Below are 14686 nucleotides of genomic sequence, written 5' to 3' on the forward strand. Positions count from 1 at the left end.
TTTTTCGGTGCCTACTGAAGAGCTTCCTCTTTCAACAAGCTTTTGAAGTAGAGACCGTATCCCAGTCTGCGTCTGTGTTGGAATTGCTTTTTAAGATGTTTTTAAAGGTTTTTTAAAAAGATGTTTTAAAGATGTTTTGCTTTAATATGTTTATAAAGATGCTTTATTTTAATATATTTTAAAGTCTATTTTATGATGTTTTAGAGTTTTTTTAGTGTTTTTATTTGCTGACCTCGGCTCCTATTGGGAAGAAGGGCAGGATATAAATTTAATAAAATAAATAAGTGGATCTCAGGGATGGGATTGCACCCTAATGCTGCAACCCTATGAATGCCTATTCAGAAGTAATACCCACTGAGTTCAATAGACCTTACTCCCACTTGCTTATAGGATTGCAACTATTTTAAGTGCATTCCATATGTTGAGAGTGGATTCAGTATTACACAATCCCAATGTATCTAAATTTACCATCTATTGTCATAAAAATCCAGTGTCAATATTTTTCTTGTTAATAAATTTATAACAGTCTGATGATGCACTCCTATATTTGCTCAGAAGCAAGTCAATTCCGACTTATGGCGACCCTATGAATAGGGTTTTCATGGTAAGCGGTATTCAGAGGGGGTTTACCATTGCCTTCCTCTGAGGCTGAGAGGCAGTGACTGGCCCAAGGTCACCCAGTGAGCTCCATGGCTGTGTGGGGATTCGAACCCTGGTCTCCCAGGTTGTAGTCAAACACTCTAACCACTACGCCAAACTGGCTTTCAAGTCTCATTGGACTGAAGCCTGAGATATATATGGCCTACTTCAGGGAATTGCATGTCTGCAAGTCTGCAAGTCTGCTCATAGATACTCAGGACAAGCTGTTACATAGAGATGCACGAAATTCTTAACTGAGTGTTTAGGAACTGCAGCTGAGTGAAGTTTTAGATAGATTGATAGAAAGCAAATGGAGGCCTCAGATTCCATATATATCACTAGATGTGGGGTTTTCCCTCCAAGCTGCACTCTGCCACAGAGCTGAGTGACATCCTCGGTGTCACCCCAAAATAAGTGGATGACTGAGATGGGATTTGAAGCCATCCATGTGGGAATGTAGTAATTATCGAACTATTACCTTAATATTCCATGCAAGTAAAGTAATGCTCAAGATTCTACAACAGAAAGCTCTTACCATATATGGAGCAAGAAATGCCAGACGTCCAAGCTGGATTTAGAAAGGGAAGAGGCACCAGAGATCATATCGCAAACATATGTTGGATAATGGAAAGGAGCAAGGAATTTCAGAAGAAAATCACCCTGTGCTTTATAGATTACAGCAAAACCTTTGACTGTGTAGATCATGAAAAACTATGGAATGCTTTAAAAGAAATGGGGGTGCCACAGCATCTGCTTGTCCTGATGCGCAACCTATACTCTGGACAAGAGGCTACTGTAAGGACAGAATATGGCCGATTGGTTCCCAATCGAAAAGGGTGTGAGACCTATTTGTTTAATCTGTAAGCAGAATGTATCATACGGAAAGCGGGATTGGACCAAGATGAAGGTGTGAAAATTGGAGGGAGAAATATCAATAAGTTAAGATATGCAGACGATACCATACTACTAACAGAAACCAGTAATGATTTGAAACGAATGCTGATGAAAGTTAAAGAAGAGAAAAGCGCAAAAGCAGGACTACAGCTGAACGTCAAAGAGACTAAAGTAATAACAGAAGATTTATGTAACTTTAAAGTTGACAATGAGGACACTGAATTTGTCAAGGATTATCAGTACCTCCGCACAGTCATTAACCACAATGGAGACAATAGTCAAGAAATCAGAAGAAGGCTAGGACTGGGGAAGGCAGCTATGAGAGAACTAGAAAACATCCTCAAATGCAAAGATGTATCACTGAACACTAAAGTCAGGATCATTCAGACCACGGTATTCCCGTTCTCTATGTATGGATGTGAAAGTTGGACAGTGAAAAAAGCAGATAAGAGAAAAATCAGCTCATTTGAAATGTGGTGTTGGAGGAGCGGTTTGCGCATACCATGGACTGCGAAAAAGACAAATAATTGGGTGTTAGAACAAATTAAACCAGAACTGTCACTAGAAGCTAAAATGATGAAACTGAGGTTCTCATACTTTGGACACATCATGAGAAGACCTGATTCACTAGAAAAGATAATAATGCTGGGAAAAATAGAAGGGGGTAGGAAAAGAGGAAGGCCAAACAAGGGATGGATTGTTTCCATAAAGGAAGCCACAGACCTGAATTTAGAAGATCTGAACAGGGTGATTCATGACAGATGCTCTTGGAGGTCACTGATTCATAGGGTCAACATAAGTCATAATTGACTTGAAGGCACATAACAACAATAAGTGGGCCATTGCAGTAAGTGAAATCCAGACCTCTACAATCCACACTGCCACTTGTTCTTAAGCCATTATTTGATGGCACCACAGTTTTACCACGGTAACATCTATGTAAGCATAGCTACCTTCTAGTTTTTAATTTATTTTTTATTTTGGGGCCTATGTCCCCAAAATGTTCTGTGACTTGTAGTTCTATTGTATACATGAGGGACGTGTGGAGACCTTTTTGCCTACAGGAAGAGGAACATTGTTGTCGCTTAGAGAAAGAGAGCAGCTGTGGCTGCTACTTTGGTTCTTACACACAGCATTTGTTCCAGCTGCCCAGGGAGTGAGAGCTATTATTGCTGTTTGCTCCTGTCTTCTTTTGATTGTCATCATTGCTGCGCTTCTCATTGAACTGCTTGTACTGGGAAGATCTGCTGCTGGGCATAATGAAGATGGCGGCGTAAGAGCTCGCTACGGCTGGAGCTCCGCCACCATATGTTTCTTTTAACACCTTTTAATCACCTTTTAGCATTATTTTTGGGATCAGGAACGCCTCCCCTCCGTTTTATAACTTGCAATAAGTTTGGCTGTATTTTAATTTGTTTGTTTGTTTGTCTGTTGTTGTGTGAATGAGATTGAGTGAATGTGTGTTTGTGTTTATGTTGTTTAAGTGTTTTGCTGTATTAGATTTATTTTAAGATGTGCTTGGGAGAACATGCCTTGGGCCTCGCAGGGAGATTTTCGGGGGCCCCAATTAACGTTGTGACGGGTAATGGGAGGTATGGCATTGGGAGGAGAACGTGCCAGGTAAGGGGAACTCGTCCCAGACAAGTTGTGTCTGTGCCTTGTTCCGGTTCTCCTCCTATCCACAGGACTGTTGGTTGTACTGTCAGCCAGCTCTCGGATCTCCAGGTGCTGCTTTTAAATGCTAGGTCGGTCGTTAATAAAAAACCCCTTATCCACGATTTGATTGTGGAGAAGGGTGCCGACCTTGTGTGTATTACCGAAAACTGGGTGGGTGAGCAGGGAGGAGTTGCTCTTTCCCAGCTTTGCCCACCTGGGTATTCGGTGCAGCACTGTGGTAGATCTGAGGGCCGGGGAGGCGGGGTTGCTGTGGTCTATCGGAGTTCTTTCTCTCTCACTAAGCACCCTGTCCAGACGGTGACTGGTTTGGAGTGTCTTCATCTTGTGCTGGGCCAAGGAGACAGATTGGGAATACTATTGGTGTACCGCCCACCTTGCTGCCCAATGGCTTCCCTAGCTGAGCTGATGGAGATAGTCTCGGAGGTATTGTTGAGATCCCCCAGACTTGTGGTACTGGGGGATGTCAACATTCATGCCGAGGCTGTCTTGTTTGGGGCAGCTCAGGACTTCATGGCCTCCATGACAACCATGGGGCTGTCTCAAGTTGCTACTGGCCGACGCATATATCAGGACATACTCTTGATTTGATCTTCACCACTGGTCATGGAGATGGTGATCTGAGGGTGGGGTATTTTTCATCTACTCCATTGTCATGGACAGATCACCGCTTGCTGAGCTTTAGACTCACGGCAACCCTTTCCCTCTGCAGAGGTGGGGGACCTATTAAGTTGGTCTGCTCCCGGAGGCTTATGGATCCTGTTGCTTTCCAGAACGCTCTGGGAGTTTTTCCGGCTGATAGCACTGGCGCTCCTGTCGAGGCCATGGTCGATCTGTGGAATGCGGAGATGACCCGGGCCATTGACATGATCGCTCCCGCGCGCCCCCTTCGGTGCAGAACTCAAACAGCACCGTGGTATACCCCGGAGCTGAGAGTGATGAAGCAACAGAGAAGGAGGCTAGAGTGCAGGTGGAGGCGAACTCCTGACAGATGTAATCATTCTTTGGTGAGTGCTTCCACTAAGTTGTATGTAAAAGCGGTTAGGGCGGCAAAAAAGTCCTATTTTGCTGCCACCATTAGATCATCTCTTTGCCGCCCAGCGGAGCTTTTTAGGGTGGTACGAGGGCTTTTACATTCTGGCCCTCCTGATACTAAGGAAACATCGGAAGCTCGCTGCAACGAATTTGCGGAGCACTTCCAGGATAAGATTGCTTGCATCCGTCGGGACTTAGACTCTGATGTTATGACAGATGACTCCATTGAAGTGTCCATAGCGCGGTCTTGTCCTTCATTGTTGGATGAGTTTCAGTTGGTGCAGCTCGAGGAAGTGGACAAGGTGCTTGGAATGGTGCGGGCGACCACGTCTGCCCTTGATCCTTGCCCATCTTGGCTGGTGAAGGCCAGCAGGGCTGTAACCACCGGCTGGGCCAAAGAGGTGATAAACGCCTCCTTGAGAGAGGGAGTAGTCCCTGGTAGTCTCAAGGAGGCAGTAGTGAGACCTCTTCTAAAGAAACCTTCTTTGGACCCAGATATTTTGAACAACTATAGACCGGTGGCAAATGTCCCTTTTTTGGGCAAGGTCCTGGAGCGGATGGTCGCCGGCCAGCTCCAGGCGCTCTTGGATGAAACCGATTATCTGGATCTGTTTCAATCCGGTTTTAGGCCTGGTTTTGGCACTGAAACAGCCTTGGTCGCCCTGTATGATGACCTTTGTCGGGAGAGGGACAGGGGGAGTGTGACCCTGTTGATTCTCCTTGATCTCTCAGCGGCGTTTGATACCATCGACCATGGTATCCTTCTGGGGAGGCTCGCGGAGTTGGGAGTTGGGGGCACTGCTTGGCAGTGGCTCTGCTCCTACTTAGCGGATCGTCGCCAGAAGGTAGTGCTTGGGGAACATTGCTCGACACCTTGGACACTCCATTGTGGAGTCCCTCAGGGGTCGGTCTTGTCCCCCATGCTCTTTAACATCTACATGCAGCCTCTGGGTGCGGTCATCAGGAGTTTTGGAGTGTGTTGCCATCAGTACACTGATGACACGCAACTCTACTTCTCCTTTTCACCTTCTTCAGGTGAGGCTGTTGATGTGCTGAACCGTTGCCTGACCGCGATAATGGACTGGATGAGAGCTAATAAACTGAAACTTAATCCAGACAAGACTGAGACACTGTTGGTGAGCTCTTTACCTGCCCAGATGGTGGATGTTCATCCTGTTCTAGATGGGGTTACACTCCCCTTGAAGGAACAGGTTCGTAGCTTGGGGGTCCTTTTTGACCCTTCCTTGTCGCTTGAGGCTCAAGTGGCCTCGGTGGCACGGAATGCATTTTACCATCTTCGCTTAGTAGCCCAACTACGCCCCTATCTGGACAGTGACGATCTCGCCTCAGTTGTTCATGCTCTGGTAACCTCTAGACTGGACTACTGTAATGCGCTCTACGTAGGGCTGCCCTTGAAGACCGTTCGGAAACTTCAGCTAGTGCAAAATGCGGCAGCCAGGTTGTTAACGAGGACCCGGTGGTCTGCGCATATAACACCTGTCCTGGCCCGCCTGCACTGGCTGCCTATTTGTTTCCGAGCCAGATTCAAGGTGCTGGTTTTGACCTATAAAGCCTTACACGGTGTGGGACCACAATACCTTGTGGAACGCCTCTCCCGCTATGAACCTACCCGTTCACTTTGTTCAATATCCAAGGCCCTCCTCCGGGTACCAACTCATCAGGATGCCCAGAGGATTGTTATTAGATTTAGGGTCTTTTCTGTGGTGGCCCCCGAACTGTGGAACAGCCTACCTGTGGAGATACACCTGGCGCCTTCGGTACTTTCTTTTAGGTGCCAGGTTAAGACCTGGTTATACTCCCAGGCATTTTAATGTTCAATGTGTTTCATTTAATTTTTTTTCCGTTTAACTTGTTGCTGATTTTATTGTAATTTTATTGTAATATTGTATTTTAATCTTGTTTTGTTCACTGCCCAGAGAGCTATTCGCTATGGGCGGTTTAAAAATGAAATAAATGAAAATAAATGAAATGTCTACTCAGAAGTAAGCCACACTGCATTCAATGGGACTAATTCCAAAGTGAGTATAAAGCTGCAGCCTTAGAAGCTCACTTCTAGCATTTCAAATTTTAGCTGGTCCATTAACAATATTGCCTTCCTTGCTCTGTGTTTTTCTGCATTTGTCCAAAGTAAACAGATTTCCTCTGCCCTCCGGTTCAGACTTCATAATTTATGATCTTACACTCTCATTCTCTTTAGCTGAAGATTTTTTTCTTTTCTAGCTATGACTATTATCATCTTTACTTTAACAGTACTGTTTTCTCCCTGGTCCATGGAGGGACAACTGTTGCAAAACATCAAGGAGTCAAAAGTCTCCGTTTCTGACAGCAACAGGAAATGCTAAGCACTGATACTGCCCTAGCTTCCAAGACTTATTTAATTACTGTGTAAAAAAGGGAAGATTAAACCAATTTAGTTGAATTGGGCAAGCCCTCAATGAGAAAGGGGAAATGTTTAAGCAGAGCAACATGCCCTGGGCTATTCCTGCCGCAGTTACAAGCTACAGTTGAGATAATAAGTTAATTTTAAAAGACGTTGTAAAGGAAATGACTCAGGCATGAATTCTTTTGCTTCTAGACTTTTTCTTGTTGCTAAAATCAGTAATGCTAGATTATATTTTTTTCCAAAACAATAGTATTTGGGCAGGTAATAACTTCACAGGTACAGCAGTTATTTCCTGGATACCCAGCTGGCACATTTCAAAGGCCCTCTTAATGAGGGAATTAAATAGCCATAAAGAGTGTGTATGTACTTCCTCTTGCTCAAGGAAAGAAGACACCAAAGTGAAAAATTTAGAACTCATTAATAAGTTTCTCCCTCCCCCTGCATTGTTCTCATCAAAGGTCTGTAAAGTAAAGAGGGTAGAACGGACACACTGCAATCTTGTATCAATGACAAGAGGTCAAGGCATCATAGAAATTGGCCCTAGTCTGATAACAGTTAATTGAATTGTCATCCCTTCAAAATTAATGGGATCCTCAGGGCTGGGCTATAGACAGCATTGTAGAGTGAGTCAGATTACAAGGACAAACCAGAGCTCAGCAAGACCTTGCTGCACAAGCAAAGTACCAGGATGGCAGGAAGCCCTTTTATACACCTTCATACCCAGGAGGAGCCAATGGCCAGTCTGGTAGGTGGAGCCAGTCCAGAGTCTGGAAGATTCTTCATGGAGAGGCTGTAGTTATGCACTTTACCACATGGGGCAGTGGTCAACCATTCCTCAGGGATTTAGGTTAAATTGTAACTTATACTATTGATTTCAAATTAAACCTTCTCTGGATAGGGGTCGTTGCCTGTGGATGGAAACTAGCAGTGGAACATGACGAGGTAGTAGAGAAATGGTGCTGCCTTCTTGGCATCATCAATGCTAGCTCTCACTGGGTTTGGGCAGGATGGGGTTAGGGCAGGGGACCTCTACACTGGCCGTGTCTGTATTCCACTAACCCAGAGATCTCCCATCCTTGCTGCCTCCCCACACCCTCCCTCTCCTGGAAAGCAGCAATGCCAACAATGCTGGGACGGTGGCGCTGCCATTCCACCCCCTCTTATCTCCCTCATGCACTGCTGTTGCTGGAAACTTAGACAGACTGTATAGTCAATAAAATTTTGCACAACCCCATGGAATGAGCACACGTTACTCCTGTAACAGGCAAGACTCCTCATCTCATGAAACACCAGGATATTGCCTGAAAACACATGAGGCCATCACCTTGCTGAAGCTAAACTGCTCTGGATCTGGTCAGTCCTTGGATGGGACACTGCCTAGAAACCACAAACCTTGGGTTCGATGGTGGAGAAAAAGGTAGGATGTAAATGTAAGGAAATAAATAAAGATTGTATTGATTTCTACATTTGTATCTTGCTTTTCTTCTAAGAAGTGCAATAAGATGTTTTAGCCTCATGTGAATCAAGTGAGGCAAAGTTAGGCAGAGAAAAGGTTTCACGCTGGGATTTCTACATCTATGCCCAACACTCTTGCTCAGAAATACACCATTCAAATCACTCTAATGGGCCCACATACCTGTACATATTTTCACTGACTCAGAGGGACTGTATTCCTGTCGTCGTCACAGAGACGTACTCTTGTGACCATTTTTAACTCAGTGTTTTCTTGTTAACTCAGTCTCTTCACCCCCCCTTTTGTCTTTCTGTGCCCCATCGTGCGTCATGTGTTCTGACTCTGCCCGGGTATGACTTTGAACCACCCCTTCTCTTAATTGTTGTTATGAGTCCCAAAGAGCTCCACAGAGGAGACCTGGGACCTGGGGAGGGGCCCAGTGGTCTGCAGGGAGGCCCTGATGATGCCGAAGATTTTCCTAGTTTGCTGAGCGATAGCCCTGCCCCTGAGGTGAGGTCTGCAGTGGATGAGGCGGAGTTGCCTGGCGAAACCCCGACTACCCTGCCTCCAGAGTGTTCACTGTCTCCTGAGCCAACTCCTGACCTGCGCACCTGTCATAGATGTGTCTGTGGATTGGTGTGAGTGCTTGGAGGTGAAGCCCAGGGATGAACAAGCCAGGGGATGTCCAGCTCCATTGCCAAGGATGTGCCACTGCCTGCACAGGTACAAAGAGACCGAGCCCCCTTTCCAGCCTACTCGTAAGAGTGCCCGGTTGCTTGGCCCGTCCTAATCTGAGAGACAGTTCCTGGGCAAGTAGTGTGCTCGCCCCAATCCTATTTATGGGGTCCTTGGGAATTTGTCAAATTCTGGCAATGTCTTCGCTTGAGCCGCCATGCTTAGTAGAGATCCATAGATCTGTAATCTGATCTATGTACCGCTCACATGTTAAGTTTCACATTAAAGGTAACGGAGAACAACACGTCAGTGATCTTGAGGCTGATTCCGAAGGAGGTAGCTAGGACAATTGCCCCTTTCTTCTTCATAGCATTCTGTCTTTAGTCCCCTTTTAAACAGCGATCCATACTGAGAGCTCAATGCATGCATGGTTATGTGTGTGTGCAGGGATTGGGCAAACTTTGAAAATTGCCACTATGACTGCCATTCAGTGCCTGGAAGGGGCTTTTATGCTCTCTGCACACCTCAACATGTGCTCACTTTTCTCTGTTTTCTTACACTATCGAATGTGTCCCATCTGTTATTTCTTCTTCTCTTTCCTAGACGAGATTCTCTGTACCCCTATTTCTCAGCTAATCCCTTCTTTATTCCCTTTCCCTGTTCATAGCCCGATTTTGACAGACACCTCCTCTTCTCTCTGCAGCTTATAGACCTCTCTCTGCTGTTTCCCATCTCTGCCACCAACTTTCCCCAGTCTCTGTTACTCTTTCCTCCATCCACAGGTATCTTTGCATTCTTATCCCTGTGTTATATTCCTTTTTCTTTTCCTACCATACAGATAGCTCTGTCCCTCCTTTCTCAGCTATCCTCCCTCCCATGGGCCCCAGGGGGCATTGCTAACTACTTAACAGAGTCAGGGCACAGGCCCATGACATAAATTTGCATAACACTTGCATATGCTAATTTATATGTATAGATGCACATTTAGGACAACTTGGAGAACCAAATTCTAGCTCTTTCTGTCAAGACTGCCTATTGGGTGCTGGCAGGATTTTCTGGATGTAGCACTCTGTACATGGATTGGGCCCTCCATACCCACAATCTGTTGGCAAGATGTATATATTAAAACTAAAACAAGTCTTCTCCAACACCAGCATCTCCTCCCTCTTTCTCACATTTCTAGGCCACCTACTTCCTTTCCCATCTAATCCAGACATTGCCCAGGTTTTCCCTGACCCCAAAGGCTGGGGCCTGTTTTGCATATTTAACCCTTCTGAATTTCTGTTCTATAAGTGTTTGCCTTTTTATACTGCTGTTTTACTGGTTTTAGGTTGTGTTTTTGTGTTAACATTTGATATATTGTTTCTTGCAGTATATAATGCTTTTAAATAAAATAAATCCAGCTACTGTGTGAGCCTTTGGGGCAAGTTAGGATGGTGGGTGGCTGCGTCTCACCAGAATCCCACTTTTTATGTGCCTAGCCACCCTGTAAACAAAGGCTTTTTTAAAAAAATGAATTTTGTAAAAAGGGGTTAAGGGGCAGAAGATCCAGGGTCCAACACAAAAGACTTGGATTATGGGCCTCCTATGCTACTGCCTACCTATGGCCATACTACCCTGAACACGCCTGATCTTGCCTGATCTCGGAAGCTAAGCAGGGTCAGGTCTGGTTAGTACTTGGATGGGAGACCACCTGGGAATACCAAGTGCCATAGGCTTAGAGGAAGGCAATGGTAAACCACCTCTGAATACCTTTTACCATGAAAACCCTATATATAAATCATAATCAACTTGAAGGCATATAACAACAAAACAATGCTACCACCTAACAATACCCCAGATGGATCTCATGTTATCTCCTTTCTCTGTCTGCATCTCACAGTGCACTCTCTTCTTTTTGTACTTCCATAGATCTCAGTGCAATCCATCTCTTTCACTCCTATTTTTCTCCTTGCCCATCCCATATGTCTCTCTGAATTTCCAGCTTCTCCTTCTTCCTTCACTATCTATTTTTGTTCGGTTTCTGCCACTCCCACATTATATCTATATTATATCTGCTACACAAGTGAAGGGGTCTCAGATATAGGTGGGTTGTCTAAAGAGGCTGGCTGGCAGGTTGCAATAGACTGGGAAAACTGATACCAGCTCCATGTTTCTTGGAGACCTGGGTGTAGAATGATATGGTCCATATAATCACTTACAGTAGAATGATATGATCTATTACTGTGCCACTTGAGTGGAATGTGACACTTTACACTGTAGGTGTGAGAGATGCCATTTTTCTTCCTGTAAGTACATAACTTGGGTTGGATCTACTCACTGAAATCAATGGACTTAAGTTAATCATTGCTAATCAGTACTTAAGTCCCATTGATTTCAATGGATCTACTCTAAGCCTAACTAATTCTGGATCCAATCCTAGCACATCAGGAAGGAAAGTTTGTTTTCAGCCTGCTCTTTGTTGCCTTAAATTTTCTACCGAGGAGTTAAAAAAAGTGGGGGGGGATTCACAAATGAGACCCCCTATCTACCATCTGAAGTGGTGTGGTCCATTAAAAAACTCTTGCCACTGCATTCCCACAACATTTTGCCACATAGGTAGCCCAGACCTGAATCCATGGAGAAGAGGAGGAATGGTGATGTAGGATGGGGTTGGCCCACCTTTAGAATTCTCACAAAGATGTGGAATAGTGTCATACATAGTGGGTACTTGAAAGTCCCCCAGGGGGCTGCAAATAGGGAAGGGGCCACAATCAGCCCGTAGGTCTTCAGTTGTGCAGGCTGACTCTAGGACAGAAGGGGAGATAAGTATTACAATAATAGCAAGCACAGATTACAACATCATCGGCCATGTAATATCCTTTCATTTATTTTTGTAACAGCTTTGCTAAGAGTGAAACCTTGAGCAGTCCTCATACAGAATTTCATGGTATTGGTGGTATCCTGTTACTGTTATTAAAAACTGTTGTCTTTGCAAAAAAACAACAACCAAAAAAACTGTTGGCTGAATATCATGAGAAGCATTGTGATATTGATTTACAAAAATTGCACCAACAACTTTCTGGTATTGGAGAGAACAGCAAAAATGCTTGAAAGAGAACTACTCTTTATCTATCACACTGTTTACTTATCTGTTGGCAAGAGATCAAAAGTGAAGAAATCAGAGTACATAATAGGGAGCAGATTCAAAACAAGTCTGTGAGAACTAACAGCAGTCACTGTGATGTTTAGCTTCTCTTCATGAGAAATGTATGAACCGTAAACCTTATAAACACGGGGGGGGGGGGAAATCTTAGCCTTTCATTCCAGCATCTCATGACCAACAGCTGTTGTAATTAAATATAACTACATAACATATATCTAAAAAAATAGACATTTATCTTAGAAAACACAAAATAGGCCAAAAGTACGTATTTCTTGAATGGTCACTGGAACATACTGGGGTGTTATTTTATGACTTCCAGAGGTATAGCTGTGTTGGGAGATAGAGAGGTTGTGGCAAAAGCAAGGAGTTTTACAGCACCTCAAGGTAACAAATTATTATTAAGGCTACAAACTGTTACCGGTTAAATCAGGAGGTGCTTCAGATGTTGTTGGACTCCAACTCCCATCAGCCCTAGACAGCATAGCCAATGGTCAGGGATAATGGGAGCAGTAGTCAAGCAACATCTGGAGGGCCACAAGTTGCCCATCCCTGGTTTAAAGAGAGAACATGGGAAATGGCTTTAAAAATGTGGGAGACAAATTCCTGGAGGATACATCTATCAATTACTATTAACTGGGAGAACTAAGTGGAATACCAGTATACCAGATGTTGGGGCAATCAATGGTGGAAGAGCTGTTGCCTTCATGCCTTGCCTATGTAGGCTTCATGGAAGTTTCATACTGGTCACTATTTATTCCTTGCCACTTCTGCTGCCCCCCCCCAAATAAATCAGACTAATGCAAGTGTTCAATAGAACATTAAAAAATACCTTGAGTTGTTGCTTTTTTTTATTTGATAGAACACTCAAACCAGTCCAAACAGGGTGCACAAAGGGATACTGGCCCCATTTTGAATTGGAGCAAGCGTTGATTTTGAACTGGAGTCACCATATTTAAGAAGGTCTCCCTGTTCAAACCCTCTCCCCACTGCTAAACAGAATACTAGATTAGATGGAATTTGAGCCTTGTCTAGCAAGGCTTTTTTATGATCTTATTATCTACTCCTAGATAATGTGAGAGTCTGAAAAGTCCCAGAGAGAGAAGAGAGAACAGAGAGAGGATAGACCTTCATACTTTTGCAAATTCACTTTTACAAAAACTGTATTCTCTTTAAACTTGGGTCACTTTGTTTACACATGGAATCACATGGAAGCCACTTTCAATTACTATTAGGAGGTGGTGAGCTGTTATCACAAAAGTACTTTTCAAATATTCTAACATGCTGACAGTGACAAAAGGTCAAGGTGAGTGGGATTGTGGTGGTAAGATCCACCACAAGTTATGCATATTCACCAGACCACGGGTAGCCAACAAGATATCCTCCACATATTTGTTAGACTGCAACTCCCATAATTCCTGAGCATTTGCCATGCTGGCTAGCGGTGATGGGAGTTGGAGTCCAACAACATCTGGAGGGCACTACAGTGGCTCTTTCTGCATTAGTCTAGACCAGCCTTTCCCAACTGGTGTGCCTCCAGGTGTTGTTGGACCACAGCTCCCATCAGCCTCAGCCATTGGCAATGCTGGCTGAGGCTGATGGGAGTTGTGGTCCAACAACATCTGGAGGCACACTGGATGGGAAAGGCTGGTCTAGATCATCTGTACAGTCCCCAGCCACATGTTTGAGCCCACAAATATACAGTTTGTACATTTCAATTACTCCAATTCAAAATGGGGCCAGTATCCCTTTGTGCACCCTGTTTGGGCTGGTTTGAGTGTTCTGTCAAATAAAAATAAAATGTACAGTTTGTACATTTGTAGGAAGGATGATACACTCTGTAGTGAATGCATATAGATTAGAGGTGGGAGGGCCTGCTTTCACAATCCCAGTTCTCCCACCCATGTATGTGCTTTCAAACATGCTACAATAGATAGTGTTACACGGTAAATTATTCCTGTGCCAGTGCTGACCACCTGGTAGTGCTGAATTTCATCTCTCTCAGTACAAGAATCAAAGAGGAAGCTGTGAACAGCTGTATATAAATTAGGGATGCCAAGTCTACTGTTTTCACACAGGGACTCCAGTTTTGGGGGGTCCTCTCTGGGTCTTTGGGTGAGTCACCTTAATTTTAGCACTTGTAGCTTTCATTTTTTAAAAAAAAATTAAGTTCGAGGTAGTCTGGTTCAAAACATATACACCAAAATGTCAGCCACCTCACCCCTGCAACTTCTGTTAGTACCGGCTGCTCTAATCCCTGCCCTTTCAGGTTTTTAGTCAATAAGTGAAGTCAGGCTTGTGACTGACAAGATTTGTTGACCTCCAGGCAATACCTAAGCCCCATTTCAAATTCTGAGAATAGTTTCCTTTTCCTGCTTGTCTCACATCAGGACTTCAGTAAATATATAGCTTTCAGCAGCATAAACAGTACTTTCTCTGTACAGGATTGGGACTTGCTTCTGAGGAAACATGCATGGGATTGCATTACAACAGAAGATCCTAGAAGGATCTTGGTGGGCATACACAGTAAACAATTTTAGTTATAATTATAATAAAAGTGTACATGCAGTTTTTTTAATTACTTGCAAAAATGGCATATTATACATTTCATCTTTCAAAGAATTTTTGAACAGAAGTTTTTAAAAGTGTATATGCTGCAGTGTTACATTTTTCTAATGAATAAGTCAAATAAATTTAAATCTTACTGTACTGTTGAAGAGGGCAGGTTATTTGTTTTATTCATAACATGTTTTGAAAACTTTCCTGATAA

At 43.9% G+C, this 14686-nt stretch overlaps 1 pseudogene; it reads left to right on the forward strand.

Annotated features, from left to right (window-relative positions):
• The first annotated feature begins 10373 nt into the window (after positions 1 to 10373).
• Positions 10374 to 10492, forward strand: LOC133375731 (5S ribosomal RNA; annotated as a pseudogene).
• Positions 10493 to 14686: the final 4194 nt, after the last annotated feature.

This window comes from Rhineura floridana, chromosome 1 (genome assembly GCF_030035675.1).
Source record: "Rhineura floridana isolate rRhiFlo1 chromosome 1, rRhiFlo1.hap2, whole genome shotgun sequence".
Classification (NCBI taxonomy): Eukaryota; Metazoa; Chordata; class Lepidosauria; order Squamata; family Rhineuridae; genus Rhineura; species Rhineura floridana.